This window comes from Triticum dicoccoides, chromosome 3B (assembly GCF_002162155.2).
Source record: "Triticum dicoccoides isolate Atlit2015 ecotype Zavitan chromosome 3B, WEW_v2.0, whole genome shotgun sequence".
NCBI classification, from domain to species: domain Eukaryota; kingdom Viridiplantae; phylum Streptophyta; class Magnoliopsida; order Poales; family Poaceae; genus Triticum; species Triticum dicoccoides.
This window is the reverse complement of record NC_041385.1, coordinates 583,018,185-583,025,461: the sequence shown is the minus strand read 5'-3', so window position 1 is coordinate 583,025,461 and position 7,277 is coordinate 583,018,185.

Here is a 7,277-nt window from a genome sequence, read left to right as displayed (position 1 = left end):
ATTCAAAACTCAAGATTGAATGATAAAGTAGCAGGTAATAATAACCGATGTATAACGTAAGCAAACACGAAAGACTGCGACCTCTCTTCCGAAACTGTCTAGTCCTCAGGTTCATCTGCTCAGTCGATGATGGTAATGCAGTTGGCGTGGCTACTGGCAACGGGGTAGATGATCTGAGGCGGCGAAAGAAAGTCTGCAGGGGGATCTCTGCTGCAGTGAATGCCTCTGTCGATGGTGCACCTCAAGTGGGGTGGATGACGGCACTGTAGGAGCAGGACATAACACACAGAGTTTTGTTTGAAGCCAATCTGAAAATGAAGTAAATCTGTAAGGGCTCCTTAGAATTGGAGGATTCTATAAACGCAGGGACAGGAAAAACACAGGAATAGGATAGGAATGCACGTGCAAAACAGAGCTTTTGGAAACATAGGATTTCAGTCAACCTGGGTGTTTGGCTCACATGAATTGGAAGAACAGAGGAATGGAGAAACAAAGTGACGCGACGAGTGTACAACCTCTTTGGCATAGCCATGTGGACCTCAGCTTCATTGGGTTGGACGTGGAGGATGGTGATGATGTTGGTGTGACTGTCGGAGGCGGGGAAGAAGATCCGAGGCCTCTGGAAATGGCGCCGAGGGTACTGCTCCGCTGTGATGGACGGTTCCGTCATTGGAGCAGCTCCGCTAAGGTGTACAGCGACGAGGCTGAAGCATGACAAGACAGACAACTTTAATCTGAAGTGGGACCCTAATATCATCTGCAATAGATGATGTAAAATACATCACCAAAAAGTGCTAGATGTAAAACGCATCAGCCGCGCCACGGCCGCTCCGACAGATGCTGTAAGTACTGTTCACTCTGAACTTAACTGCAGGAAATAAACTTCACAGTCAAAACTGAATTTTACTGTCGAAACTGATTGAACTAGTAACAGAGCATTGCAATAGATGTTTAGGGCGTTCGAGCACTAGTAGCAGAGAAGCAGCGATCTAAATCAGCACACGCTCGAGCAGGGAATGCACTAGCAGAGAGCAAGTCGCGCACTAGCACCGCGAGCGAGTGCTAAAGCAGCAACTCCTGTAGCTGCCGGAGGTCATGCAGCAGCAGCAGCAGCGCAAGCGAGAGCAAGAGCAGAGCAGCAACACGAACAAAAGCAGGAGCAGTGCAGCAGCGCGACCGACAGAAAGAACAGAGCCGCAACACGAGCGAGAGCCGGAGCAGCTGCAGCTAGTGCCATTGTGGAAGTCGCCGCCGAGGAAGCAATGACATGGGGGAGAGACGCCGTGGATGATGTGGCCGGCAATGGCGCCGTTGATGGAGACGCCATGTCTGCTCGGTATCGAGCACCAGCAGCCCCGTGAGATCGAATAAAAGATAAAATGCAGCGGTGAGTGTAGAGCCTCCTTGGTGGCGCCGAGTTGGCCTCGGCTTCATCGGATGAATTGGTGAGGGTGCTGCAGTTTTGGTGGGGCAGGTCAAGACGGCGCTGTGGGGATTGAGGTGGCGCGATAGATGAGGCGAACATCGGGGTAGCTCCTTGGAGGTGGAGGATGGGGCGGCTAATCCGGCAAGACGACGAGATCGACAATGGATCCTCATCCGGTGCGGTGGATGAGGGATGGCGAGCTGTTGCGGTGGACGACGTAGTCGGGAAAGAGTCTCCGGCTGGGTGGCGGTCAGGAGGCCGACGGAGCAGGTGGGGTTTCACGGGTTTGGGCGGCCTCGGTGTACGAATAGGGGGGGAAGGGGGAGGGGGGATCCAAGCTTAGGGACGTGCTTGTCCGAAATGTAGGGTAAGTTACCAGCGTACCCCCACCGGTTTTGACACCGCGACGTGGAGCTTCATTTCCGGTTGAGGGGTAGAAGGGGGATTTCGCTTGTCTGGGCTGCGGGAGCAATTTCGGATGAGGAGGGAGTTCTCGCGCGCGTCCAAATTTTGGGATAACAAGCGCGGCGCGGGTTGAAGAAGCGGGAGTTTCAAAGCAGGTGAGACAAAAGATACTCGAGCTTGAAAATTTCGGGATAACAAGGTGCAGATTCCTTGTTCGGCAGAACAAACTTAACGTGTAAAAAAAATCATACAAGACAGAAGAGAGTCATGTCCCCTTTTACTATATTGCTATAGATGCCATTGAAAAAACTACAAGAAAAATGTAAAAAAAATCGGGAGAACAAGATTACCCTGCATAGTACCAAATCGATTCGCACTTCCCTCAACAACAACAAAAAACAAATCAATTCCCACCAAAGAAAGAGTAATGTCCCTTTTTATATGATTAGAGATGCCATGATCTCGAATTTCAATTTTTGAATCCACGTTATGTTCAATTCGAATATATCATTAGGTGACCTTGCGGTTTATAATTGATGTAGTCGTACATTTTGATCTTCCATCATATATGAACATTTTACTCCACCATGTGAACATATATATTGTCGTCTACCATATGGACTAAATTTGAATCAATTTTCCTTATTTGAATACGATTGTTGTCAAGTAATACAATAATTTAAATATTATCTTGATAACAAAAAGACATGCATATAGCAGTAATCATATTTCACTATGAACTACATGTACCATACACTCTCCATTTCAAATATCTGTATCCATTTTGTGTTGAATATAAATCATAGTACATTATTGGTCTAGGTAGCGAGATGTTCGGGATAATCTAAACCCTGTTTTCATACGTATAATTTTTGGCTGAATTGGGACAAGTTTTGGTATAAGCCTCTTGCAAAACCGGAGATTCTCTCAACAAACCTCGTGGTTCCGAGAGGGAACATATCACCATTGTGTGCGAAATGATATACGCTGCCTCCCCCTGATTTTATTTACAGAGGCAACATAGAACTATATGAGTGCCCTGTTAAATTTTGGAATTATTTCGGGTTCATTTGGCCTTTTTATACATTAATTGAGTTTCTGGACTTTTAATGTACATAATCTAAATATGAATTGCATGCACATGCTTCGGTGCACCAAAGTGGGTTGAAAAATCACATGTGTGTCCTTGGTTCAATTTCTAGGTCCCATGGAAGAAATGAGAATGAAATTCAAACATCTGGGCGTCATGACTCTGCCGAGAACATCGAGAAACTTAGATTTTAAATTCATGTAAATCCAAAACTCGGCTGGAAATCATGAAACTTGGCATGGTGTCATGTCACAGCACTAACATGTTGTGGTAAAAAATTGGGCCGATTTGGAAGCACGTGGTTCTAAGAGGGAACGTGCCACCTTTGAGTGTGAAACGATATACGCTGCCCCCCTGCCCTTGAGTTTCTTAACAAAGGCAACACAGAACTACATTAGTGCCATGTTAAATTTTGGAATTATTCCGGGTTCGTTTGTCGTTTTTATACATTAATTGAGTTTCTGGTCATTTAATGTGCATAAGTCAAATTTGAACTACAAGCACATGCTGTCATGCACCAAAGTTGGCTGAAAAATCACATTTGTGTCCTCGGGTGAATTTCTAGGTCCCATGCAAGAAATGAGAATAAAATTAAAACATCTGGGAATCGTGGCTCGGCCGAGAACATTGAGAAACTTGGTTTTAAAATTCTTGTAAATCCAAAACACGTTTGAAAATCATGAAACTTGGCATGGATGTCATGTCATGGTACTACCATGTTGTGGTAAAAAATGGCCGAATAGGAACATATTTTGGTATAAGCTTCTTGCAAACCGAAGCTTCTCTCAAGAAGGCTCGTGGTTCTGAGAGGGAACATGTCACCTTTGAGTGCGAAACGATATACGTTGTCCCCCTTGAGTTTATTTACAAAGGCAACATAGAACTACATGAGTGCCCTGTTAAATTTTGGAATTATTCCGGCTTCGTTTGGCCTTATTTACACATTGATTGAGTTTTTGGTCATTTAATGTGCATAATTCAAATTTGAACTACAAACACGTGCTCCCGTGCACCAAAGTTGGTTGAAAAATCACATTTGTGTCCTCGGGTGAATTTCTACTCCCATGCAAAAAATGAGAATAAGATTCAAACATCTGGGCATCGTGGCTCGGTCGAGAACATTGAGAAACTTGGTTTTAAAATCATGAAACTTGGCATGGTGTCATGTCATGGTAGTACAATGCCGTGGTAAAAAAATTGGCCGAATAGGAACAAATTTTGGTATAAGCTTCTTGCAAATCGGAGCTTCTCTCAAGAAGGCTCGTGGTTCTCGGAGGGAACGTGTCACCTTTGTGTGCATAATTCAAATTTGAAATATAAGCACATGTTCCAGTGCATCAAAGTTGGTTGAAAAATCACATGTGTGTCCTCGGGTAAATTTCTAGGTTCCATGCAAGAAATGGGAATGAAATTCAAAATTCTGGGCGTCGTGGCTGGGTTGGAAACATTGAGAAACTTAGTTTTTTAATTCCTGTAAATGCAAAATACGCATGAAAATAATGAAACTTGGCTTGGTGCCATGACATGGCACCAACATGCTGTGGTAATTTTGCAGTCCGATTTGCGAAGGCGCACACATTAACAATCAACAAAGTCATTTTGGAACAAGTGTTGTCACGTTACAATCGGAAACACAAGTATTATTGAAACCGTGGGCGTTCTACTTACTAGTACCATTTACGTGCCGCCACGCATCCCCATTTTTTATTAGCTAGGAGGCGCCGTGCAGGGTAGCTATTTGAGTACGAGAGGCGTGCGATCAGACCCCTGCGCGTGCTTATCGGGAGGAGAGCCCTTTGACCTCCATCTGCCGTCCACCTCTCTCCCAAGGTCTCCATTAATGGCGCCCGAGCCTCTGTTTAATGGCGTGGCTATGTCTCACTCGACTGAGATTTAAGAGAGAAAAAAGAAAATCTGAAAGCACAGATCTTGATGTAAGATCCGACGGACCTATATAGCATCTACTACGACTTATAGCAAGACTGATGAATATATAAGGATGATTTTTATTTTTTTGATCAAAGAAGGGATTGCCCCTTCCGATTTTCATTACTGGAAACCACCACAATTCACAATAAGTTCAGCACAACCCCAGCCTAACACGAAGGACTAAAAGCTACGTACCAGATTGAAATCGCAACATCCCAAGAGGCCAACAAAGGCCAAACATCCGCGCTAGAACCCAACATTTCACAACCGACGACACATACCACATCCTAAACTGATTATTACATCAAAAGAAACCAGGAAACTGAAGGAAGCCCAGCAGCAACTAGAAGAACAGCAACGTCAGGGTCGCCACAGCAAGAGTTTTCTTCATTCTAGCCTTGGAACATTGATCTTCCACAGAAAGATAAGGATGATTAATTGTCTTACATAATTAGAAAGATAATTAAAAAATCCACATGCGGCTACGCCCGAAATACACAAGGGCAAAAGAAGAAGGAACACAAGGATCTGGCTCGCTGATCTCTACTTTCTCGATGCGTTGCTGCAGGCCGCGGGAACTAGTCTCCGCGGCGAGCGGCGATGAGCTCCTTCGTGTCCTCAAGACGCTGCTTGAGAACATCCACGGATTCCTCCATTATCCTTTGGTGCTCGTTGCGGAGCATGTCATTCTCGTCCATAAGTTTCTTGACGATGACGCTGGTCCTCTTCAACAAGGCACTGGTCTCCTCCTGCTGGTCTGCACTTCGGACGATCTTCTCCCTCAGCAGGTCACTCTCGGCCCGGAGCCTCTCATTGCCCTCCCTTAGTTGCCGGATGACGCCGGTAGCCTATTCAAACGAGGCTTTCATGTCGTCCTGCAACCTCGCCAAGCCGGAGATCTGATCCATCTGGCTATGGACGATCACATGCATGCGCCTGTAATAGTCGTCGCCTGCCCGTGAGAAATTTTCCCAGGCCGCCGCGACACGGTGGGACATCTCTGCTGCATTCATGGTGCTGCGAGACATCTCTGCTGCTTCCGCGGCGCGGCCGGACCAGTCTGCTGCATCGACGGTGCAGCGGGACCTCCGTGTTGCTTCAGCGGCACGACGGGACCTCTGTGCTCCTACTTCCGCGCGGCGGGACATGTCGGCTTCTCTCGCAGCGAGGCAAGACATCTCTCGTGCTTCCGCTTCAATGCTCGCCTCTCCCTGGTGGCAATCTCTCGACCCAGAACTCACGTTGGCCATGGGAGACGCAAGGGAAGGATGCTAAATGACTTGTTTGTTTTTGTGGATGAGGAGTTGAGGAGGAATGTGCAGTCATCTTGGCATTCTAGTATTTATAACCGAGTACTAATACGCTCCTGAGTGGGAAACCGTTTAGGTTGTGATCGGTGTGAACAGGTTTGGAATTCAATATAGCGTGGTACTAATACGCTTCTAAGTGGGAAACCGTTTAGGTTGTGATCGGTGTGAACAGGTTTGCAATTCAATATAGCGTGGAGTAATTGGGAATGTGACGAGACGCAAGCTCAAAATTTATTGACGGTTCTAGTTTCGAAGTGTGACACTATACCCGGATGGAGTACTTATTTTTCTACTCCGTCCTTTCCGGTTTTATAGGGCTTATCTCAAAATTTTAGTTTTTCCATTTTATAAGGCTCAATTTGGTTGTTCCCCAACACATGTTCAGATTCCAAGGTGCATTAAATCATTGCATGCAAGTATTAAGAGAAAATTGACCAATGCATGTACTTTATGCATGCATGCATTGCAATTGATGCATTGATAAACATAATTTTTTGAGAAAAACAAGTGCATTAATTAGGTGCTTTTGCAAACTACAAAAAATATTCCACCACTCACCATAAACCGGAAAGGAGGGAGTACTGCTGTGTACGTGCAATAACTGGCACCGGCGTAAACATATCTTACGGTTAATGGGGCGTTCGACAGGAATAGCCGCGTGGCGAGCTCTAGGCTAGTCCTTTTTTCAGACGCATTAAACCTATCTCTCGGGATTTCTCACACGCACCATCATGCCACCCACAAAACTTGTACTCTGAGTTTAGTAGTACGTTATACAGGAAGAGAAGAGGTGCACGCATGCACTCATCCTCTCACACACGCGTCTGTTTTTTCTCCAAAAGGAGGATGATGACCCCCGGCCTCTGCATCTGGGAGTCACACACGCATCTGTAGCTACGAATTGTAGTGTTCTCAACCATCCGATTGGCTCTATCATGGATGTACCTATATACTAAAATATGTCTAGATACATCTATATTTTGACAACTGGAAGGCATGTATTGTGGAACGGAGGGAGTGCTTGTCATCAAAATGGATTAAAATGGACGTATCTAGAACTAAAATATGTCTACATACATCTCCTTTTATCCATTTTGATGACAAGTAGTACTTCTTA